This window comes from Schistocerca nitens, chromosome 12 (genome assembly GCF_023898315.1).
Source record: "Schistocerca nitens isolate TAMUIC-IGC-003100 chromosome 12, iqSchNite1.1, whole genome shotgun sequence".
Lineage (NCBI taxonomy): Eukaryota > Metazoa > Arthropoda > Insecta > Orthoptera > Acrididae > Schistocerca > Schistocerca nitens.
This window is the reverse complement of record NC_064625.1, coordinates 132854836-132881535: the sequence shown is the minus strand read 5'-3', so window position 1 is coordinate 132881535 and position 26700 is coordinate 132854836. Positions and strand designations below refer to the sequence as shown.

The 26700-nt window shown below is 43.0% G+C and overlaps 1 protein-coding gene across 1 annotated transcript in view; it reads right to left on the bottom strand.

The window, feature by feature from the left end:
* Nucleotides 1–26047, bottom strand: part of LOC126215051 (uncharacterized) — a 38978-nt gene extending 12931 nt beyond the window's left edge. Inside the window, exon 1 of the mRNA XM_049941692.1 lies at nt 25884–26047. The gene's annotated coding sequence lies outside the window, so the exon portion shown is untranslated. The remainder of the gene's footprint in view (nt 1–25883) is intronic.
* Between the last annotated feature and the right edge of the window lie 653 nt (nt 26048–26700).

Below are 26700 nucleotides of genomic sequence, written 5' to 3'. Positions count from 1 at the left end.
AGACGACGCTTCATCCAGTCCCAAACATGCTCAATGGGGGACAGATCCGGAGATCTTGCTGGCCAGGGTAGTTGACTTACACCTTCTAGAGCACGTTGGGTGGCACGGGATACATGCGGACGTGCATTGTCCTGTTGGAACAGCAAGTTCCCTTGCCGGTCTAGGAATGGTAGAACGATGGGTTCGATGACGGTTTGGATGTACCGTGCACTATTCAGTGTCCCCTCGACGATCACCAGTGGTGTACGGCCAGTGTAGGAGATCGCTCCCCACACCATGATGCCGGGTGTTGGCCCTGTGTGCCTCGGTCGTATGCAGTCCTGATTGTGGCGCTCACCTGCACGGCGCCGAACACGCATACGACCATCATTGGCACCAAGGCAGAAGCGACTCTCATCGCTGAAGACGACACGTCTCCATTCGTCCCTCCATTCACGCCTGTCGCGACACCACTGGAGGCGGGCTGCACGATGTTGGGGCGTGAGCGGAAGACGGCCTAACGGTGTGCGGGACCGTAGCCCAGCTTCATGGAGACGGTTGCGAATGGTCCTCGCCGATACCCCAGGAGCAACAGTGTCCCTAATTTGCTGGGAAGTGGCGGTGCGGTCCCCTACGGCACTGCGTAGGATCCTACGGCCTTGGCGTGCATCCGTGCGTCGCTGCGGTCCGGACCCAGGTCGACGGGCACGTGCACCTACCGCCGACCACTGGCGACAACATCGATGTACTGTGCAGACCTCACGCCCCACGTGTTGAGCAATTCGGCGGTACGTCCACCCGGCCTCCCGCATGCCCACTATACGCCCTCGCTCAAAGTCCGTCAACTGCACATACGGTTCACGTCCACGCTGTCGCGGCATGCTACTAGTGTTAAAGACTGCGATGGAGCTCCGTATGCCACGGCAAACTGGCTGACACTGACGGCGGCGGTGCACAAATGCTGCGCAGCTAGCGCCATTCGACGGCCAACACCGCGGTTCCTGGTGTGTCCGCTGTGCCGTGCGTGTGATCATTGCTTGTACAGCCCTCTCGCAGTGTCCGGAGCAAGTATGATGGGTCTGACACACCGGTGTCAATGTGTTCTTTTTTCCATTTCCAGGAGTGTATATTTTCTTTCTTTGTGTGTGAGGAATGTTTCCTGAAAGTTTGGCCGTACCTTTTTGTAACACCCTGTAGAGTCAACTTAATATAGCATCCTGTGTCGATAGCATGATATGTAGATGACACTATGCTACTAGACGCTCCTAACGGCGACATACAACAGGTACGTGCAACCGGAACCGAACTTCATCCCAATTTGAAATTCGTAATAGAACATGAACACGATTAATCGATCAGCTTCCTAGACCTAACAATGCAAAATAAACATTAACAGTAGACATTACTTTTAAATTGACAGATAACCTACGACCGCAGGTAACATTGTTAAAGCAAATACTGTTATCCAAAAACACGCAAGCACGCTTATTGTCACACAATGATTAACAGACTGCAAAACCTACCATTACAACAACTAGCTATACAGAAAAAAAACTTGAAAGCCTCAACCACATAGCTCAACAGAATTTTAATCCCAATATAGTCAGTACAGTAAAAGTTGTTGAGCAAAATGTGCAGTTGTTTCGACCTTTGATAGTCCAGCCCCCATAATTTCTGTTAGTCGCAGTATTTTTGAGGCATGTAGGTATGTCCGCCACCGGTAGCTTATTGGTCAGCGCGACAGAATGTCAATCTTATGGGCCCGGGTTCGATTCCCAGCTCTACCGGAGATTTTCTCCGTCCAGGGACTGGGTGTTGGGTTGTCCTAATCATCATCATTTCATCCCCATCGACGCGCAAGTCGCCGAAGTGGCGTCAAATCGAAAGACTTGCACCCGGCGAACGGTCCACCCGACGGGAGGCCCTAGTCACACGACATTCACATTTATTTATGTGTAGGCAGAGATGTGGAAATATAAAAATCCTACACGTACCCGAATTCATGCTGTCATAAAATTAACTCGAGAAACACCAACAAATCGGAAGATCCCTTATGTACCACGAACATACATAGAAATATATCAGAGGAGCTAAATTCATTATTAAAAAATACTGCAGTAAGATTTGCATACCGTACCGTACACAATATAAAAATACAAATCCATTCCACTAAAACAAAATCAACAGTGTACACGTACGCATTTATAAAATCAATTGTAATGACTATGTATAGGCCAAACAGAGCGATATTTCCTGCTCGGATATCCAGAAAATATCACAAACAAAGAGCAAGACAAATCCCTCTACAATTTTCTGCCATGTGGAAAGAGAAAACAATAACGTGAACCAGTTCGTCCACGCATTTAAATTCGTATATATAATACCTAAACGCGCAATAATGATCATTTTAGAAAAAATGAAAAATAGACACACACACACACACACACACACACACACACACACACACACACAAAACCACATACATACACACACACGAACATACCAAGCCAAATCCTAAACGAACAAACAGAACTTAGGCATAAATTTTATTGCAAATTTTTCGAAATTTTAGAACACAGTTATAGATAACATGACACGCAAAGTCTACTCACACAGATCTATATGAAGAATCTGTAGCCAAAGCACAATTCCATACCTGAAAACGATAAATATGTGACGATACAACGTCCCTGACTTCTGTCAAGTAAAGCTGTCAGATTGATAGAAAACGAGAAGTTAAACAAAAATTAATGAACAACATCTACTATTGAGAATATATAAAACTCAGTCTGTGCTACAAATGCAATACTCAGAATATTTGACAGCTACAACGCCAAAGATCAAGTAGGGAAGTAAGTATTCGACACATTGTTACAAACCAGTAAGATGTATAACGTAAAAATTGTATAAGTTAACAGCGCTGTATAATTGCAAATCACAGGAAATCGGCCTTGCAGCCGAAAAATGCTTATTGCGTAAAAGCACAACTCTTGAATCAAGCCTCAAAAAATAGCAGCGTTCTGATATAAACATACACAAAACGTTTGCTGCGCAGTCTGGGATCCTCACCAGACAGGATTAACGGAGTACATCGAGAAAGTTCGTAGAAGAGCAGCACGTTTCGTATTATCCCGAAATAGGGGAGAGAGAGTCTCGGACATAAAACACGAGTTGGGGTGGACATATTTTAAAAAAGGCGTTTATCGCTGCGGCGGAATCTTCTCACGAAGTTTCAATCACCGACTTTCTCCGCCGACCTACATAGGGAGAAAAGATAATCATAAGAAAATTAGAGAAATCAGAACTCGCACGGAAAGATATAGATGTGCGTTTTTTTTCCGCGCGATATTCAGGAATGGAATAATACAGAACTATTGTGAAGCTGGTCCGATGAACCCTCTGCCAGGCACTTAGGTGTGATTTGCATAGTATCCATGTACATGTAGATATAGAAACCTTGTGAATAAGAAGCCAGTGGTATTCCTCAATTACGATATTTTCCATATCCGTGCAGGTTATGACACAACAGACCGTTTGCTTCGAGGCATTCCAGAAATTATAACACTACTTTCCTCCAAATATTTTAGCTTGCGTATATTCGCAGTTGTTTTCTCTTTTTTTGCATTAGTTCACGCTAGGCTGTGCATATGCTAGGAATACAGTGAGTCAATTGTTATGGCGATAAATAATTCCTGGACTGGGAAAAGAAATTCCAGACAATTGCAAGTTGGAATATCATGTGGGAAAAATGAACACTTAAATCTTTCCCTGAAATCTCGCATTTCTCGTACATAATTACGATGGTCGTTTTTCCCTATGTACGTGGATGTCAACAAAGTATTTTGGCATTTCCTAGCAGATTGAAACTGTAATGCCGGACCGAGATTCGAACTCGGGACCTTTGCCTTTCATGGGCAAGTGCCCTACCATCCTACCTACACAAGCACGATTCACGACCTGTCTTCATAGCTTTAATTCCGCCAGCACCTCCTCTCCTACCCGTGGCTAAGCAATATCCTTTCTTCCAGCAGTGCTAGTTCTGCAAAGTTCGCAGGAGAGCTTCTGTGAAGTTTGGAAGGTCGGAGACGAGGTACTGAGGAAATTACAGCTGTGAGGAGGACTGCTTGGGTAGCTCACATGGTAGAGCACTCGGCTGCGAAAGGCGAAGGTCCCGAGTTCGAGTCTCGGTCCGGCACACAGTTTTAGTCTGCCAGGAAGTTTCATGTCAGCGCACACTCCGCTGCAGAGTGAAAATTTCATTCTGGAAGAATTTCGGGATCCGGAGGAGAAAGCTGGTGTTTAACACGTCGCTGAACAATCTCGCCACAAAGAAAAACGCCGTTGCTTTAGTGGTCGGCACTTCGGCATTACTGCGGTTAATAGACAACAGCCGTAGCTTTTATTGCTTCGTAATGGCACACGGCATTCTGCAGCACCGAGATACCGTGTAAGTTCATCCTGTGGCTGACTGAAGCGTATGACTAATCTGTCTCCCTAGACCCCACCAACGCGATGTGACGTGTTTCGCTGGCGCAGCAAGCACAAGCAGAAATAGCTCGGAGACCTTGGAAGCGGTTGCACTTGGTGCGTCAGCTGTGGCTTGGCAGAAACAGCTGCTAGCGGCTCCAGTGCGGACAAGCGCTGGCACATTCTTCACCAGCGAAACTTGTTGGTATCGCACGGAACTTGTACAGCACGGTCCAAATGCGACACTAAATATGTTATATTTTGACTAAAGTTCAATCTTGATCACACCATTTATGTTTCAATGATATAGGTAACCGGTTTCGGTTATTTTTACATAACCATCATCACCCATGGCTCCCTTAGGATGGTAGGTCGACCTCTCCTCAGCTGCTACGAAGTAAATGGTGTGATCAAGACTGAACTTTAGTCAAAATGTAATAATCTACTGATCACTGTATTCCAAAAATGTTTACCAAAATCGCACGGAACTTGTACAGCACGGTCCAAATGCGACACTAAATATGTTATATTTTGACTAAAGTTCAATCTTGATCACACCATTTATGCTTCAATGATATAGGTAACCGGTTTCGGTTATTTTTACATAACTATCATCAGACCCATGGCTCCCTTAGGATGGTAGGTGGAGCTCTCCTCAGCTGCTACGAAGTTAATGGTGTGATCAAGACTGAACTTTAGTCAAAATATAATAATCTACTGATCACTGTATTCCAAAAATGTTTACCAAAATTGTACTAAATATGTTGTCGGTAGATTTCTGCGTGGATAGGAGAAATGCTACCCGCATCGCAATCCACCAATCTCGTTATCACTTGCACATGTTTCTTGTGCTCTTCTGCAAATACTGAGATACTGTAAGCAATTTAAGTAACTCTTTAGGTAACCCGTAGGTTTGGCAGTACTGAAGCACTTGGCTGTGTGTTCTGTTACTTCTACATCTACATTTATACTCTGCAAGCCACCCAACGGTGTGTGGCGGAGGGTACTTTACGTACCACTGCATTACCTCCCTTTCCTGTTACAGTCACGTATGGTTCGCGGGAAGAACGACTGCCGGAAAGCCTCCGTGCGCGCTCGAATCTCTCTAATTCTACATTCGTGATCTCCTCGGGGGGTATGAGTAGGGGGAAGCAATATATTCGATACCTCATCCAGAAACGCTCCCTCTCCAAACCTGGACAGCAAGCTACACCGCGATGCAGAGTCTGCCATTTGAGTTCGTTAGACATCCGTAACGCTATCACGCTTACCAAATAACCCTGTGACGAAACACGCCGCTCTTCTTTGGATCTTCTCCATCTCCTCTGTCAACGCGACCTGGTACGGATCCCACACTGATGAGCAGTATTCAAGTATTGTTGATGGACTACATTTTCTAAGGACTCTCCCAATGAATCTCAACCTGGCACCCGCCTTACCAACAATTAATTTTATATGATCATTCCACTTCAAATATTTTACAGAAGTAACTGCTACCAGTGTTTGTTCCGCTACCATATAATCATACAATAAGGGATCCTTCTTTCTATGTATTCGCAATACATTAAATTTGTGTATGTTAAGGGTCAGTTGCCACTCCCTGCACCAAGTGACTATCCGCTGCAGATCTTCCTGCTTTTCGCTGCAATTTTCTAATGCTGCAACTTCTCTGTATACTACAGCATCATCCGCGAAAAGCCTCATGGAACTTACGACACTATCTTGGTTCAAATGGTTCAAATGGCTCTGAGCACTATGCGACTTAACTTCTGAGGTCATCAGTCGCCTACAACTTAGAACTAATTAAACCTAACTAACCTAAGGACATCACACACATCCATGCCCGAGGCAGGATTCGAACTGGCGACCGTAGCGGTCGCTCGGCTCCAGACTGTAGCGCCCAGAACCGCACGGCCACTCCGGCCGGCCGACATTATCTACTAGGTCATTTATATATATTGTGAAAATCAATGGTCCCATAACACTCCCCTGTGACACTCCAGAGGTTACTTTAACGTCTGTGGACGTCTTTCCATTGAAAACAACATGCTGTGTTCTGTTTGATAAAAACACTTCAATCGAGCCACACAGCTGGTCCGATATTCCGTAGGCTCCTACTTTGTTTATCAGGCGACAGTGCGGAACTGTATCTAACGCCTCCCGGAAGTCAAGGAAACTGACCGGAGCCTGTATCTAATATTTTCTGGGTCTCGTGAACAAATAAAGCGAGTAGGGTCTCACACGATCGCTGTTTCCGGAATCCATGTTGATTCCTACAGAGTAGATATTGGGTTTCCAGAAATGACATGTTACGCGAGCAAAAAACATGTTCTAAAATTCTACAACAGATCGATGTCAGAGATACAGGCCTATAGTTTTCCGCATCTGCTCGACGACCCTTCTTGAAAACTGGAACCACCTGTGCTCTTTTCCAATCAATTGCAACCTTCCGTTCCTCTAGAGACTTGCGGTACACGGGTGTTAGAAGGGGGCAAGTTCTTTTGCGTACTTAATTGGCAAGCATTCATTTTAGCAGCGGAAAAATAATACGATGAGGTGACAGAAGTCATGGGAAAGTGCCTGGCGTAGCGAGCAACTCGTTGGAAGCTCCGTGCAGAAATATTGAGCCATGATCCCTCTATAGCCGTTGATAAATGTGTGTTTCCCGTGCAGGATTTTGTGCAAGAACTAAGCTCTCGATTACGTGCCGTGTGTGTTCGGTGGGATTCATGATGGGCGATGTGGGGGGCCAGATTGTTTACTCGAATTGTCGGGAACCAATCGCGAAGCATTGTAGCCCGGTTTCATGGCGCATTGTCATCCGTAAAAATCCCATCGTCGTCTGGGAACATGAAGTCCATGAATGGCAATAATTATCTCCACGTTGCCGAACATAAACATTTCCAGTCAATGATTGAGGGCAATATAATGGAAATGGAAGAGGATGTAGTTGAAGATGAAATGGGAGATAGGATACTGCGTGAAGAGTTTGACAGAGCACTGAAAGACCTAAGTCGAAACAAGGCCCCCGGAGTAGACAACATTCCATTAGAACTACTGACAGCCTTGGGAGAGCCAATCCTGACAAAACTCTACCATCTAGTGAGCAAAATGTATGAGACAGGCGAAATACCCTCAGACTTCAAGAAGAATATAATAATTCCAATACCAAAGGAAGCAGGTGTGGATAGATGTGAAAATTACCGAACTATCAGTTTAATAAGTCACGGCTGTCAAATACTAACGCGAATTCTTTACAGACGAATGGAAAAACTGGTAGAAGCCGACCTCGGGGAAGATCAGTTTGGATTCCGTAGAAATGTTGGAACACGTGAGGCAATACTGATCCTACGGCTTATCGTTGAAGCTAGATTAAGGAAAGGCAAACCTACGTTGGTAGCATTTGTAAACTTAGAGAAAGCTTTTGACAATGTTGGCTGGAATACCGTCTTTTAAATTCTGAAGGTGTCAGGGGTAAAATACAGGGAGCGAAAGGCTATTTACAACATCGAGTATAGATTTAAGTGTCAGGATGTCGTTTCTGAAAGTATTTGTATGGAGTGTAGCCATGTATGGAAGTGAAACATGGACGATAAGTAGTTTGGACAAGAAGAGAATAGAAGCTTTCGAAATGTGGTGCTACAGAAGAATGCTGAAGATTAGATGGGTAGATCACATAACTAATGAGGAAGTATTGAATAGGATTGGGGAGAAGAGAAGTTTGTGGCACAACTTGACCAGAAGAAGCGATCGGTTGGTGGGACATGTTCTGAGGCATCAAGGGATCACCAATTTAGTATTGGAGGGCAGCGTGGAGGGTAAAAATCGTAGAGGGAGACCAAGAGATGAATACACTAAGCAGATTCAGAAGGATGTAGGTTGCAGTAGGTACTGGGAGATGAAGAAGCTTGCATAGGGTAGAGTAGCATGGAGAGCTGCATCAAACCAGTCTCAGGACGGAAAACCACAACAACACAACAACATGTAAAAATTTTAAAAATGTGTAAAAATTCCAGAATTCGAACGTGTCACATCTATATCTCCAGTTGGGAGTTATCCATTGCTCCGCCGAGAGCTTGGTATGATTCGTAGCTCAGCTGAGTGTGTTCTAGAGGTGAACTCAGCACAAGTATTTGCCTAGAATAATTTTGTTATATTTTGGGTCGTAGCTCATGACTGACAGTTATGAATCTACAATACTGGCGATTAAAATTGCGAAACCAAGAAGAAGTGCAGATATGGGTATTCATTGGACAAATATATTATACTAGAACTGACATGTGATTATTCTCACGCAATTTGAGTGCATAGATCCTGAGGAATCAGCACCCAGAACAACCACCTCTGGCTGTAATAAGTAAACAATCCGTTCTCGGTCATCCTCGTCGCCGGCCTGAGTGGCCGAGCGGTTCTAGGCGCTTCAGTCTGGACCCGCGCGACCGCTACGGTCGCAGGTTCGAATCCTGCCTCGGGCATGGATGTGTGTGACGTCAATTGGTTAGTTAGGTTTAAGTAGTTCTAAGTTCTAGTGGACTGATGACCTCAGAAGTTAAGTCCCATAGTGCTCAGAGACATTTGAACCATTTGACTTGTGTTGGCTGGTCTCTATATGTTTCTTTATGCCATTTGCCATTCCCCAGTCCGCACTTTTCCCTCCTGGAATTTCCATTATTGTCACACAAGATGTTGATTCCATACCCCTTTTCTTGGTGGATTTTTTTTTGTTTCCACACGTTTCGAAACATCGTTTTTTTTCCCACCATGTGATACAAAAACGTCAGCAAGGCACGCAGAACACAAACGACGCATTTCTTCCCGATTCGACAGTTAGATTTTTTTCCCATGATGAGAAGCGAATCAAAATACTATGAACATGACGAATAAGACAGAAATGAAATACACAAAAATAAAGCCTCTCAGAGATTCAGGTAACATTTCCACTCTAAAGATTTATAAGATTATGGAAACGTTGTATAATGAAACTTCCTAGCAGATCAAAGCTGTCTGCCAGACCAAGAGCACTTGTCCGCGAAAGGCAAAGGTCCCGAGTTCGCGTCTCGGTCCGGCACACAGTTTTGATCTGCCACGAAGTCTCATATCAGCGCACACTCCGCTGCAGAGTGAAAATCTCATTCTGGAAACATCCCCCAGGCTGTGGCTAAGCCATGTCTCCGCAATATCCTTTCTTTCAAGAGAGCTAGTTCTGCAAGGTTCGCAGGAGAGCTTCGTAAAAGTTTGGAAGGTAGGAGACGAGGTCCTGGCAGAAGTACAGCTGTGTGGACGGGCGGTGAGTTGTGCTTGGGTAGCTCAGTTGGTAAAGCACTTGCCCGCGAAAGGCAAAGGTCCCGAGTTCAGTCTCGGTCCGGCATACAGTTTTGACCTGCCAGGAAGTTTCAAATCAGCGCAAACTCCGCTGCACAGTGAAAATCTCATTCTGGGAACGTTGTATAATAATCGACTTTACTTATTTTTATGCACAACGACAACAAACAAACCCAAGTCCCAGCAGAACACAACACTGAGCAATAATATTGTACACTCACAAAATGCGCGGGAAAAAGGAAAAAATAACAGTCGATATACAGTTGGTGCGCGAATTCCGTTTTCCTCGACTTCTATGAACTCCAATACGCATATCGATTAGAAATGAATCATGAGCGAAGTTCTTCCGACCACTGCCCAAGAACCTGAAATGGCGTGTTTCCAAAAAAAAAAATGTGCTAGGTGTGACCATAATCAGCAAAACATTGGGAGAAGTAATGGACTATTCGGCAGACAAAGGGGAAATTCAGAAGTCTCCCGCCTAAATCGTGAGAACTTGTATGTACGGGACAGGAATTACAAACTGTAGTAGCAAAATACTTCACTCAACAGAATACGCTCGCCAGCCAACGTCACAGTGCGATCATTTCGCTTTTAGGAATAAAATTTCCATTTATTAAAAAAATTTTTTAATTTGTTCCATCAGTTACCCATTGGCAACTACTTCCACGCCCACATAGTGTGATTAAACGTGTTAATGTTCTTGAAGAATCGCTAGTAAATAAAGTAAATTCTTAAGAAAAGGTTTTGAAAGTAAATTCACGGTTCACATTGCAACGTGCTGTTCAGAACAGATCTCCACCCCCTCGTACTCTTACGGATTTATGGGCAGCCATGGAGAATTCGTGGTGTCAGACCCCTCCAGCACTACTTGAGACATTAGTCGAGTCCATGCCACGTCGTTTTGCGGCACTTCTGCATGCTCGCAGGAGCCCCACGCGGTACAGGGAGGTGTACCAGTTTCTTTGGTTCTTCACTGTATTGTGTTAAGTCTATAAAACTAAACTAGCATTCGCCGCGCGATGTTAGCGGCGGTTAAATACTGTACGTCTGCGTAACGTAATGTTAATGCCAGTATGGATGCAAGAGGGTGAGGATTGTATATGCAAGTCGTAGAGAAATTGCTTTTTCTAAGAGAACCCGTGTACCACATCGCTCAATATAATGAGATATCTGCCAATCACACCACAGTATGGATCAAACACTTTGAGAACTCACCACAACAGTATGTCGTGAATGAAACTATAAAAACTTTTTCACATACACGGCAAAGTTGTAAGTCATATACTATCTACGTTTACCTAAAACTATTTGTTGTTGTTGTGGTCTTCATCCTGTAATGTCTCTTGCAGCGCTATCTCCGCGATATTTTCAGAAATTTTATAAATTATATAACTCAGTACATATCTCGAAATATCTCTTCTTATCTTACCGATTCCTAAACGTTAATATACGATGATTATCAATGCAAAGTAGTTTCGAGCCCTATTATTCCGTGGAGCGTGCATTTAATCCATGGAATAGCTTCTCTGCCATCTATGGTTTCTCTTATGAAACGAAAGATTCAGATCTTGCCGATTAGCCGCGAAAGAACGAAGATGTATATGTATGTGTTGTTGAGCTAGTCACCATCTTGATGAGATTCTGTATGAGAAGGAATTTAATACATGAACTAAAGTAAAGTAAGTGTGTTCGCGTATTATTTAACTGATTATTATTGACAGTGTCGGCTTACTACGCTGTGTTGCACGGGATCAGTGGGGAGCGTCTGATTTGCACTGGACGAACCTGCCGTTTTGTACGCTCAAGATATCCAGTTTATTACTTTCAATAAATGGGCTAACACGGTCTTACCAGCAGATCTCCGGTCTTCCCCGTGTGATCACCGAAAGATAATAATTATTACAAATGTTTTCAGGAGATCGACTGACCATTTTCGCCGCACCGAGACTTCGAAATTGCTTCACTGCCTTATGAAATTTAAGTTAAGCTCTATTTAATCAGGATAGAACAGTAGTAAAGTGTGTGAATGTGATAAGCCTGCTTTGTGAATGAAAATTCCCTTAACATACGCATGTGTTTTACTATCCTGATCATTGAAGCTAAATCAGGCCGGTGTGAGAGAGGTTTTTAAATTTCAGATCCCACAAAAAAATATTAAAATCCCCAAGACTGGTTTCATGCTGCTCTGCTGTGCAGACCTCTTCATCTCCGAATATACAGGGTGGTCCATTAATCGTGACCGGGCCAAATATCTCACGAAGTAAGCGTCAAACGAGAAAACAACAAAGAGCGAAACTTGTCTAGTTTGAAGGGGGAAACCAGATGGCGCTACGTTTGGCCCGCCAGATGGCGCTGCCATAGGTCAAACGGATATCAAATGCGTTTTTGAGAATAGAAACACCCATTTCTATTACATATTCCTGTAATACGTAAAGAAATATGAATGTTATAGTTGGACCACTTTTTTCGCTTTGTGATAGATGGCGCTGTAATAGACACAAATATATGCCTCACAATTCTAAACGAACAGTTGGTAACAGGTTTTTTAAATTAAAATACAGAACGTAGGCACCTTTGAACATTTTATTTCGGTTGTTCCAATGTGATACATGTACCTTTGTGAACTTATCATTTCTGAAAACGCATGCTGTTACAGCGTGATTACCAGTAAATACAACATTAATGCAATAAATGCTCAAAATGCTGTCCGTCAACCTCAATGCATTTGGCAATACGTGTAACGACATTCCTCTCAACAGCGAGTAGTTCGCCTTACGTAATGTTCGCACATGCATTGACAATGTGCTGATGCATGTTGTCAGGCGTTGCCGGTGGATCACGATGGCAAATATCCTTCAACTTTCCCCACTGAAAGAAATCCGGGAACGTCAGATCCGGTGAACGTGCGGGCCACGGTATGGTGCTTCGACGACCAATCCATCAGTCATAAAATAAGCGATCTATATGCCGACATTCATCAGGTTGGAAGTACATCGCCATTCTGTCATTCAGTGAAAGATCTTGTTGTAACCTCAGTAGAACATTACGTAAGAAATCAGCATACACTGCACCATTTAGATTGCCATCGGTGATATGGGATCCAATTATCCTTCCTCCCATCATGCCGCACCATACATTAATCCGCCAAGGTCGCTGATGTTCCACTTGCCGCAGCCATCGTGGATTTTCCGTTGCCCAATAGTCCATATTATGCCGGTTTAGGTTACCACTGTTGGTGAATGACGCTTCGTCGCTAAATAGAATGCGTGCAAAAAATCTGTCATCGTCTCGTAGTTACCCTTGTGCCCAGTGGCAGAACTGTACACGACGTTCAAAGTCGTCGCTATGCAATTCCTGGTGCATAGAAATATGGTACGGGTGCAATCGATGTTGATGTAGCATTCTCAACACCGACGCTTTTGAGATTCGCGATTGTCGCGCAATTTGTCTGTTACTGGTGTGCGGATTAGCCCCGACAGCAGCTAAAACACCTAATTGGGCATCATTATTTGTTGCAGGTCGTGGTTGACATTTCGCATGTGGCTGAATACTTCCTGTTTCCTTAAATAACGTAACTATTCGCGCGAACGGTCCGGACACTTGGATGCTGTCGTCCAGGATACCGAGCAGCAAACAAAGCACACGCCCGTTGGGCATTTTGATCACAATAGCTGTACATCAACACGATATCGACCTTATCCGCAATTGGTAAACGGTCCATTTTAACACGGGTAATGTATCACGAAGCAAATACCGTTCGCACTGGCGGAATGTTACGTGATACCACGTACTTATACGTTTGTGACTATTATAGCGCCATCTATCACAAAGCGAAAAAAGTGGTCCAACTAAAACCTTCATATGTCTTTACGTACCACACGAATATGTAATAAAAATGGGGGTTCCTATTTTAAAAAAACGCAGTTGATATCCGTTTGACCTATGGCAGCGCCATCTAGCGGGCCAACCAAAGCGCCATCTGGTTTTTCCCCTTCAAGCTCGTAGGGTCAGTATTGCTTCACGTATTGCTACAATTCTCCGGAATCCACACTGAACCTGCTCTCTAAAGAATTCCTGTTAGTGCTTCGCAAATATGACTTATTAAACCGATAGTTCGGTAATTTTCATACATTCTCAACACCTGATGAATGAGTTTTATCGTAACTAGCTCTCTGAAGGCTATTAGCAGTCCTCGAGGAATATCGTCTACTGTCGGGGCCTTTGTTTCGACTTGCTCGTAGATTTTTAAGAACTGTTCCCGCAAAACCATATCTCCCATCTTATTTTCTTCTACGTCCACTTCCCTTTTTATTGCTTTCATCTCCATTGTATAGATCCTCAACATATTCCTTCAACGTCACAGGTTCTTTTGTTTACTTAGGACAGGTTTACAACCTGAACTGTTTATATTCATACAGTTGTTTCTCTTTTACCTAAAGGACTCTTTAATATTGCTGTAGGCTGTATCCATCTTTCCCCTGGTGCTATATGCTTCGAAATCCTTACTTTTGACCTCTAGCCATTCCTCCTCAGCAATTTCGCACTTCCTGTCCGGAACAATTTTCAAACATTATTCCCTTTTTCAATTTTCTCCTCTCACCAATTAAATCCATTATATCTTGTGTGATCTATGGATTTCTACTAGGCCTTGTTGTTATTTCATCCTCTGCTGGCTTCACTATTTCATCTCTTAAAGCTACCCATTCGTCTTCTACTGTGTTCCCCTTCCGCTGTCTTAACTGTTGCCCACGATGCTCACCCACTGCCACGCATCGTCATCAGACTACCTTACTAACAGGGTTACTGCATTCGTAATATCTTTACTGAGATATATGTCTGTATGGATCTCATATCTGGAACGATACTCATCCCTTCTCCCATGCCGTAAACTCTGACCTAGACAACGATGGGTTTTTCAACAAGATGATAAATAAAAAGGGAGAAAATAGGACAGACAATTTTCTGTTCAAACCAAATTGGAATTATTGATGTTATTTAATTCTTTTTTTTTTGCATTGGTAATCTTGTTACACCACACTAAGCTTTCCGTCCACTTCAAATTAACATTTAGCAATGACGAAGAAAACAGAGGTGAAGTTTTGGAAAAGGTAGGGATCGGAGAAGCGAGCTACGCAATGGGAAGGAAAGAATAAGGCGGCACTATTGCGCTAGGAGTGGGGAGTTTCCACCGAAGTCAACACATCGAGACCGTCTTCCGCACTTTGCACTGCCCGATGAGCTGGAACGAACACCCTGAGCCGGCCGGAGTTGCCGAGCGGTTCTAGGCGCTTCAGTCTGGAACCGCGTGACCGCTACGGTCGCAGGTTCGAATCCTGCCTCGGGCATGGATGTGTGTGATGTCCTTAGGTTAGTTAGGTCTAAGTAGTTCTAAGTTCTAGGTGACTGATGACCACAGACGTTGAGTGCCATAGTGCTCAGAGCAAATTTGAACCATTTTTGAACACCCTGAGAGGCTCTGCGTTAGAGCAATAACGGCACATCTTACAGCAGGCCTTGCTTGCTGCGTTATTCTTACCCTTGTATGGGATGGCTTTTACACCGCGTACAAACTCTTGCGACTGATAGATGAGAGGAGATGGAACAAAAAATTTTAATATACTTACACTACTGGACATTAAAATTGCTACACCACGAAGATGACGTGGTACAGACGCGAAATTTAACCGACACGAAGAAGATGCTGTGATACGCTAATGATTACGTTTTCAGAGCATTCAGACAAGGTTGGCTCCGGTGGCGACATCTACAACGTGCTGACATGAGGAAAGTTTCCAACAGACTTCTCATAGACGAACAGCAGTTGACCGGCGTTGCCCAGTGAAACGTTGTTGTGATGCCTCGTGAAAAGAGGAGAAATGCGTACCATCACGTTTCGGACTTTGAAAAAAGGGCACATTGTAGCCTATCGCGATTGCGGTTTATCGAATCGCGACATTGGAGCTTGCGTTCGTCGAGATCGAATTACTGTTAGCAGAATATGGAATCGGTGGGTTCAGGGGGGGGTAATACGGAATGCCGTGCTGCATCCCAACGGCCTCGGATCACTAGCAGTCGAGATGACACGCATCTTATCCACATGGCTGTAACGGATCGTGCAGCCATGTCTCGATCCTTGAGTCAACAGATGAGGACGTTTGCAAGACAACAACCATCTGCACGAACAGTTTGACGACGTTTGCAGCAGCACGGACTATCAGCTCGGAGACCATGGCTGTGGTTACCCTTGACGCTGCATTACAGACAGGAGCGCCTGTGATGGTGTACTCAACGACGAACCTGCCTGCACGAGTGGCAAAACGTCATTTTTTCGGATGAATCCAGGTTCTGTTTACAGCATCATGATGGTCGCATCCGTGTTTGGCGACATCGCGGTGAACGCATATTGGAAGCGTGTATTCGTCATCGCCATACTGGCGTATCACCCGGCGTGATGGTATGGGGTGCATTGGTTACACGTCTCGGTCACCTCTTGTTCGCATTGACGGAACTTTGAACAGCGGAGGTTACATTTCAGATGTGTTACGACCCATGGCTCTACCCTTCATTCGATCCCTGCGAAACCATATAATTCAGCTGAGCTGGGAAGGTAAGGAAATTAGAATTAATGGAAGAAGGCTTATCAACTTGAGATTTGCTGATGATATTGCCTTACTGGCCAAAAGACTTCGCAGAGCTCCAAAACTTAGTTACAGATCTTGCATCGGAATGTCAGCTGGTTGGCTTGAACATGAACCTTTCCAAAACAATAATATCAAACAAATGGGTCCCAGCTGGAGATGTGAAAGTCAAGGACAGTCTACTAGAAGAGGTCAGTGAATATGTCTACCTTGGCCAGATTATAAATATGAAGGGAGACATAAGGCCAGAAATCTATCGACGCATCAAGCTTGGCTGGCAAGCATTTGGGAAGAATTCAAAAGTATTCAGATCAAAAATGCCAGTAAATCTGAAGAAAGCAATATTTGATCAATGCATTATTCCTGTGATGACGTATGGCTGCGAGACATGGACACTGAACTCATTGACAAAAGGGAAACTTAGGACAGCACAGAGAGCCATGGAGAGACCAATGCTGGGCTATACAAGAAAGGACAGGAAAAGGGCAGATGACATCCAGTCTGTGATGAAGGTTAATGACAGAGAGAGTACGTTCCTTGAAATGGCAGTGGGCTGGCCACGTTGCAAGAAGAAAAGACAACAGATGGACGAAGCTAGTACTGGAGTGGAGTCTGAGAGAGCACCGGAGGCCAGACAGATGGGACAAAGACATCAAGAAGATGGTTGGTAACACGTGGCAGAGAACTGCCCATGACCGTCCCACTTGGAGAAGACTTCTGAAAGCCTACCTGAATCCACAACTCGAAGAGGCCACATCATCTAATGATTGAATTGGCTGATGATGATGATGATGATGATGATGATCATGATGATGATGATTGCACGACCGCGTGTTGCAGGTCCTGTACGGGCCTTTCTGGATACAGAAAATGTTCGACTGCTGGCCTGGCCAGCACATTCTCCAGGTCTCTCACCAACTGAAAACGTCTGGTCAATGGTGGCCGAGCAACTGGCTCTTCACAATACGCCAGTCACTACTCTTGATGAACTGTGGTATCGTGTTGAAGCTGCATGGGCAGCTGTACCTGTACACGCCATCCGAGCTCTGTTTGACTCAAAATGCCCAGGCGTGTCAAGGTCGTTATTACGGCCAGAGGTGGTTGTTCTAGGTACTGATTTCTCAGGATCTATGCACCGAAATTGCGTGAAAATGTAATCACATGTCAGTTCTAGTATAATATATTTGTCCAATGAACACCCGTTCATCATCTGCATTTCTTCTTGGTGTAGAATTTTAATGGCCAGCAGTGTAAGTATCCCGGCGCCACGTTCGCACTAGGCTAGTAGTTTAGTCGAGTGCTGAGTAATTTAGTAACTAATCGTGTGTGAAAAACAAAAATGTAGTCGAGTAGATTGGCAAATAATTTAGGCGAGTCGATCCATTTCATTCTATTTTTCTCGGCGAGTAGCGCCTCCCACCACGCGTCACTGTTCACTCGTTCATTTGTCAAACAATTCCGAACCTGCCGTTTTAGTCAGAGAGAGCTCAGTGGGCGGTCAGTCTTTACTTCTTCTCGTCAATCGCACGCAGGCCGCAGAGCAATTATCCATTTGTTTTACAATTTGTCGCGTGAAAAACCTTTTCGTACACACATACCTACATTAATAACGGGTCCGAAAAGGCGAAAAGAGGACACTGAAAATAGGAGATTTTTGACTGAATGGAATGAGCAATATTGTTTTACGCTGCCTGGTAGGCCTCAACCGGTTCCAGCTTGCTTAGTATGTAGTAAAACTGTCGCTGTTTTTAAAAGTGGCAAATCAAAGCGACACTACGAAACAACTCATCAGCAATTCCACAAAAACGTTCCTCTTGGCAGTGAGGCTCGTAAAGAAAAACTAAAGGTAATACAATTCAATTGGATAATGTACACTCCTGGCCATTAAAATTGCTACACTAAGAAGAAATGCAGATGATAAACGGGGAAATCATTGGACAAATATGTTATACTAGAACTAACATGTGATTACTTTTTGACACAATTTGGGTGCATGGATGCTGAGAAATCAGTACCCAGAACAACCACCTTTGGCCGTAATAACGGCCTTGATACGCCTGGCCATTGAGTCAAACAGAGCTTGGATCTCCTGTACAGGTACAGCTGCCCATGCGGCTTCAACACGATACCACAGGTCACCAAGAGTAGTGACTGGCGTATTGTGACGAGCCAGTTGCTCGGCCACCATTGACCAGACGTTTTCAGTTGGTGAGAGATCTGGAGAATGTGCTGGCCAGGGCAGCAGTCGAACATTTTCTGTATCCAGAAAGGCCCGTGCAGGACCTGTAACAAGCGGTAGTGCATTATCCTGCAGGGATCGAATGAAGGGTAGAGCCACGGGTCGTAACACATCTGAAATGTAACGTCCACTGTTCAAAGTGCCGTCGAAGCGAACAAGAGGTGACCGAGACGTGTAACCAATGGTACCCCATACCATCACTCCGGGTGATACGCCAGTATGGCGATGACGAATATACGATTCCAATGTGCGTTCACCGCGATGTCGCCAAACACGAATGCGACCACCATGATGCTCTAAACAGAACCTGCATTCATCCGAAAAAATGACGTTTTGCCACTCGTGCACCCAGGTTCGTCGTCCAGTACACCATCGCAGGCTCTCCTGTCTTTGATGCAGCGGCAAGGATAACCGCAGCCACGGTCTCCGAGCAGATAGTCCATGCTGCTGCAAACGTCGTCGAACTGTCCGTGCAGATGGTTGTTGTCTTGCAAACGTCCCCATCTGTTGACTCAGGGATCGAGACGTGGTTGTACGATCCGTTGCAGCCATGCGGATAAGATGCCTGTCATCTCGACTGCTAGTGATACGAGGCCGCTGGGAACCAACGCGGCGTTCCGTATTACCCTCCTGACCCCACCGATTCCATATTCTGGTAACAGTCATTGGATCTCGACCAACGCGAGCAGCAATGTCGCGATACGATAAACCCCAATCGTGATAGGCTACAATCCGACCTTTATCAAAGTCGGGAACTTGTTGGTACGCATTTCTCCTCCTTACACGAGGCATCACAACAACGTTTCACTAGGCAAGGCCGGTCAACTGCTGTTTGTGTATGAGAAATCGGTTGGAAATTCCCTCATGTCAGCACGTGGTAGGTGTCGCCACTGGCGCCAACCTTGTTTGAATGCTCTGAAAATCTAATCATTTGCATATCACAGCATCTTCTTCCTGTCGGTTAAATTTCGCATTTGTAGCACTCGTGGTGTAGCAATTTTAGTGGCCAGTAGTGTATAAATGTGATATGTATAACTTCTCTGTAAACGAATCACGATAAAATTTAAATTTAAATTACAGGAATATCTCACTTCTTACGAAAAAAGCACGAAACTGCTTTTTCGCTGCACGAGTGAGCAAGAAAAATCGGCAGAAGCAGCGTTACGTGTGTACTGGACACTTAGTAAACACCAACAATCATTTTCAGATTCTGAAATAATGGAAGAATGTATGTTGGAAGTTGCCTCGGCAATTTTTGAAGAAAAAAAGGATGTTGTCGCTGCAATTCAATGTATTCCAATGTCGGCAAGAAGTAATGCCAGAAGAACGGTAATTTTAGCTACTGATATTAAAAGCACTCTGCTTGAACTTTTGGAAAACGCACCGTGCTACGCCATTGCACCTGACGAATCATGTGACGTTGTTGACGATGAACAAATATCTATTTTAGTGAGATTTTTCGACATTCAAAATAAGATACTGAGGGAAGAATTGCTCGCAATAATGCCTTTGAAAGGTAACACTCGAGGAGAACATTTATTCAAAGCTACTGACGAATTTATTAATAATTGCAAATTGGCTCTGATAAAATAGTGTCACTTTCAACTGACGGCGCCTCAGCGGTGATTGGCATAGAAAAAGGTGTAGTAAAGAAAATCAGGGATCAGAATCCAGGTCTAATATCGTATCAGTGTATAATTCATCAGACTGCCCTTTGAGGAAAGCTCAGTGCTACACTGAAAGAGGTAATGGACAGCTTGGTGTAGTTGATTAATTTTATGAGATTCTCTTCAACACCGAAAGTTCAAGAAGTTTCTTTCAGAATGTGATGCAGTGTATTCTGACTTACCGCAATACAACAATGTTCGTTGGTTAAATAAAGGTCAAGTTGTTGAACGTTTCTGGCTAATAAAGGAAGAAGTAACCTTCTTCGAAATCTTGGATACGCATGGAGCAAAGAAGCACTCAGAGTTCATAACAAACGAGAGCAATATGCTAGCTATGGCTTTTCTGAAGGATATTCTGAAATACTTAAATGCGCTCAACATAGAGTTACAAGGGAATGAGAAATTAATATATCTGATACAAAGCGTGTCTGCTTTTCGTCGTAAGCTGGATATTTTTTAAAAATGATATTGCACGGCACGAATTTATTCATTTCCCAACAATTCCTGAGTATAAAAAAGAGAACTCTGAAGAAGACATTGCAGTGTTTGTAAGATTTCTGTCCGATGTAAGGGACGAATTTTGCTACAAGATTTCAAGACCTTGCAGTAATTGGAAAGCTGTCTCAATTGCTAAAATTTCCTTAAGAAGTTGATGTATCTGCAGAATGGACTGATGTGCCTGCTAAGTTGTTCAGCGTTTCAAAGTCTTCACTTCAAGTGGAGATAATCGACTTGCAAGAAGATATTTCTTTGCGAATGTATAAAGCTGAATCCACTGAAGCGTTTTGGGGTAAAAATGTTTCAGAAAAATATGAAAATTGTAAGAGAGTAGTTATCAATCTGGCCACTATGTTTGGTTCGACATATATATGCGAATCATCGATTTCGAAAATGAATTTTTCGAAGAACAGATATCGGTCAAGGTTGACGGACGCCCACTTCGAAGACATAGGCCTATTTCGCATTTGCTGTAGCCCCCGTACACCGAACTTTAAAAAAAAAAACTGGCTCAAGACCGTAGATGTAATTTCTCACATTCAATATATTAAAACATTAGTTGAGAACTACTTGTTTTACTTGGTTTACCCGTTTTTTTGGAAACTAACTCGACTTTAAAACAAAATATAAAACTGTACCTTTTAATTAATAGTTTTTTTGTGGAACTCCATAAACTTTTTTACACCGAATCCGAACCCCACTGAAAACTACGTGCCGACTCCTGCCCTAAGAGTTAGTACACGTTAGAACAAAGCACCCTGTAAGTTATCGAAAACACAACGGTATAATCGTGAATGGAGTATCTAAATCACAATGAGTGTTTACACAGCTAGAAGTGTGAACCTATAGTGTTGCATTAGAGTAAATGTTTTCGAGAATTTAAAAACGTGGTCGGTTTGTTCATTACGTATATCTTCCTATTGCTCTGTGAAGACGATTTAAATCTCACTTTCTTCCAGAGCGTCTGTTGATCTACCTTTGTTCACCCTATGCGGTAGCTTCAAAAATTCCAGCCGCGCGGGATAGCCGCGCGGTCTTAGGCGCCTTGTCACGGTCCGTGCGGCTCCCCCCGTCGGAGGTTCGAGTCCTCCCTCGGGCATGGGTGTGTGTGTGTGTGTGTGTGTTGTCCATAGCGTAAGTTAGTTTAAGTTAGATTAAGTAGTGTACAGCCTTAGTGACCGATGACCTCAGCAGTTTGGTCCCATAAGGCCTTACCACAAATTACCAATTCCAAAAATTCCCCAGTACTGCTGGTGAGGATTTACAATTCTCGCATGTGCTTTCGTATGAGGCGAAAACCCTACCAGATTATCACCTTCAGCACGTTCGATTCTATAAATGTCTGATGGCGTAAATGGTTTCGTTTTCTAGGTTGCGCCGGCCGGTGTGGCCGAGCGGTTCTAGGCGCTGTAGTCTGGAACCGTGCGACCGCTATGGTCGCAGGTTCGCGTCCTGCCTCGGGCATAGATGTGTGTGTGGTCCTTAGGTTAGTTAGGTTTAAGCAGTTCTAAGTTGTAGGGGACTGATAACCTCAGAAGTTAAGTCCCATAGTGCTCAGAGCCATTTGAACCAATTACACGATCAAATTGCTTTGACATAAACATTTGACTACTTTGACAAAGAAATATGCTAGTGTAAATCGGCCTAACTGGCTCTGCGCTAAATTGTACAAAGAAGACAGAAGACTTGGAAAATATTTCGAAATTAGTGTTCAGTGTTCTTCATAAGATATCTGCTGCTGCGTTAGCCCTTTTTCTAACAATGTTCCGAGGGTGGCTATTACCGTTATTACAACAACGTATTTGGAACTAATGAAGTATATTAAAGATCCACAGTATATATTGGGCTTCATCAAACAGAGATGGCAGAAAAATTCCTATAAACATGAAAAATTGGTATTGGGAAACTAATGAAGTATATTAAAGATCCACAGTATCATGTCTTTTCTAATCGTCTGAAAATGTGGTCCACCACAAAAGTGGACGAATATGACTGAAAAGTGGCTAGAACAAATCATCTTTTGTAATATGAGTGCAGTTTTGTGAAGGTTTAAGGGTTAATATTAAATGCATTCAGTGGTTTAGGTTCAAAAGCATTGGGAAACAGTAAGTTATTTGGTTATCATTTAAATATCCTTCATAATATAAATTTTTTAGGGTAATAAATCATTTTCTGCTTAATACTGCTCCCTACAAAGGCATGTTCATTAATTAATTATCAGTTCTTACTTTCATGTAATTTTAAGTAAGTGACTTAAAATATATTTGTTTCCAGATTTATTGCTGTAAGAGGACATCTATAGGCAATAAAAATCACCATTGCAACTACAAATATGTTTTAAATTAGGCAATATTACCGTTTCACATTCAAGAAAATGAACTGTTTTACACAGCAGAAAGAAGTTCACCATTGCATTACTAACCAAAGCTATGAAATGATTTTTATTCCTCCTGAAAAATTCAACAATAGTGAGCTGTCCCCCGCGGCAGCGCAGGTTGATTTCCGACTTATTCGCAATTTATGGGTGGCATCGTCTTTCATTAGCGTCAAATATTTAAAAAAATAGAAAATGGGAAATGTTTTTCTAGTTACTTAGCGATAACTACGTTTGAATTTATACTCCATTTTTTATGCATCCTGTTATTCACCTCTAATTTTTTCTTGGACTGCTGTATAATGTTTTTGTAGATGCTTAGCACCCCTATATAAGCAGAAACAGAGAAAGCTCATTGAAAAATATTCAAAAGAGAAAACAGAAAAAGCATCAGAAAAAACTGTACATTCGCATTACAGGAAGTGAGAAGTAGCTATGCCAATGTCTGACTTCACACTTTATCGTTAACACAAACTGTAATATATATTTGTTTGGATCCGAAATTCGAGCATTGTTTGGGTACCTGATTAACGTTACAATGCAATTTATTTTCCATTATGTTCACTGCAGTGTGCGTACGTTCATAATATATAAGCAGAAACAGAGAAAGCTCATTGAAAAATATTCAAAAGAGAAAAGAGAAAAAGCACCAGAAAAAACTGTACATTCGCATTACAGGAAGTGAAAAGTAGCTATGCCAATGTCTGACTTCACACTTTATCGTTAACACAAACTGTAATATATATTTGTTTGAATCCGAAATTCGAGCATTGTTTGGGTACCTAATTAACGTTACAATGCAATTTATTTTCCATTATGTTCACTGCAGTGTGCGTACGTTCATAATATATAAGCAGAAACAGAGAAAGCTCATTGAAAAATATTCAAAAGAGAAAAGAGAAAAAGCATCAGAAAAAACTGTACATTCGCATTACAGGAAGTGAAAAGTAGCTATGCCAATGTCTGACTTCACACTTTATCGTTAACACAAACTGTAATATATATTTGTTTGAATCCGAAATTCGAGCATTGTTTGGGTACCTGATTAACGTTACTATGCAATTTATTTTCCATTATGTTCACTGCAGTGTGCGTACGTTCATAATAAATAACTGACCGTAGGAACGTCATTTGCGAGAAAAAGTTTCAAATATTTGGCTGTTGCTATGATATACAGAAAAATCGCACTGCTTCTGTCTGTGTAATAGGAATCAGTTTTGCGTTGGATCCAAAGTAGTGGTACTTCGAAATTTATCACTTATACAAACTACAATATACTGTACATTAATGCGGATAAGAAAATCGTACGTTGCTTCAGCGCGCCTACCTACAATGAAAACGTACCTGTATCAACCATTTTTGCCATTGTGCTGAATAGACTGCTAACTTGCGTTTGTGATTTAATTTTCGTAAGAAAATACGTGACAGTTGAAATGTTATTTTTCCGTGAAAAACTTGCGTAAAATACCAGAAATGATTATGTGCAGAAGCATTTACTGCGTATTTGCAAGGATTCGTTATTCCGGATTCGAAGAGAAATTTACGTACACGAAATTTGTACGTCACAGTTATATGTTTGCACAGAGAAATTTGTGCTATGTAATCCCTCACTTATCTACATTACAGTGCAGACAGGTAAAGATAACAAAAGTCGTATGTTGCTTCTGGTATCTGCGATCCTGCGTAATGTGAAAACGCAAGTGACGCAATTTCTTTGTCCTACAGCCTTCCTACGTGTTACAAATTATTAGTAACGTAGTCTACGGAAATTTGTTTTCACCTACGAAACACGTGCGAAGTTGTGAAAGAAATTGTTACACACTGCTTGGTGACGACTTTCTGTTATTAAATACATTCAAGTATATTCGCAAATGACGTTCCTATGGTCAGTTATTTACTATGAACTTATCTTTACACATAATGGAAAATAAATTGCGCTGAAACGTTTATCAGGCACCCAAACAATGCACGAATTTCGGACCCGTACAAACATATCTTGCAGTTTGTATTACCGATAAAGTATGAAAGTCAAACTCTGGCACAGGTGCTTGTCACTTCCTGTAATGCGCCCATGTCTAATATGTAAACGTTTTTTTATACCTCAAACGTTTATTTTTTTCTGAGAAAACGGACGATAAATTAGATGAATGGTGTGTATGACTGTGGTCGTTTACTATTAATTTGCAAGCTTTCGCGAATCCTTATCGGAGATCTGGAGCACGCACTGTATGCATTACGCAACGATTTTGCACTAGATGGAATTGAGTACAAAGTAGTACAACGAAATCAGTTCTGCCAATAACGTTTATCCACATTGCACTATAAATCGCTAAACATTATAAAGTGCATAAATTGTTTATTTTCCTGTCTAATGTGGAAAACTCTCAAGAAGTAATTTGTTTGGTAGACGTGTTTTACACATTTTCACTACTGTAGTTTTCGTAAATTGGGCTTCACATCCGAAACGCAAAAGACACATACAGCAAAACGGAAATGGTCGTTTAGTGCCTAGTGCCATTATATGATTTTAAGCTGCAAACGGTACTCGTGTAGGTGACTATTTGCGGTGGAGTTACTGTTTTCGCGGCTTGATTTTTCCGAAATCTGCTGCACCAGCTAATGAAGAAAGTTCACACGCAAGGACACTTGTTACAAATCGGATCTTCGACTGTATGAAGGAGCGAGGCCAGACTTACCTGAAATAGACGGGAGTGGCTCCGTATGCAGTTGTTAAAATTAGCCACAGCTGGTCACTCGGCACTTTACTGGTAGTTCTCCGTATCTGCGTCCAACTCTACGTGCTGCAGCGATGTTACAAAGCGTCACTTGCAATCAGTTTCGTTAGCGATCGTGAAACGTTCTGCGTACAATCTGTAAGTGAGCCTACTTGTAAAAAAATGCAGCGCCGGACGCACCCACCACTGTTGCCAATCCACAGTTGCGTATCGCCCGCCAGCGCTATCGATATACTGTAGTCGCTTCCTCGGGTTTTGTAACTGCTAACTAATACGCTAAACAAGCAAAGAACATCGATCAGCAAGGAGAAAAACGTATACGCGCTATACGCGCCATTTCATTAAGTTCTCCTTGCGCGTCCCGGGGCAGAGATCACGTTTGTCGCCGAGAGCGCGTGCGGCAGAGGATGCCAGCACTGCACAGTGAATCCCCTCCCCTCTTCTACGCCAACCACCCACTGCGGCTGCAGTTACGACAGACGCTCGAGCTGGCGGTAAAATCGTCAGTGTTAAGGCAGGTATTACACCATCAAATTCCTTTGACAAAGGAATATGATCAAATATTCGTCAAATCTCTTTGACAAAGAAAGGGGGTCTAGTGAAGCAGGTGATACAATCCGTCGGCTTTGAGCAATGACGTCATACATTACTCATAGGTACTAATGTCTTCACTTTCAGCCGCAGATAATAAAACCTGTGTTCTACATCTGCATCTACATTTATACTCCGCAAGCCACCCAACGGTGTGTGGCGGAGGCACTTTACGTGCCACTGTCAT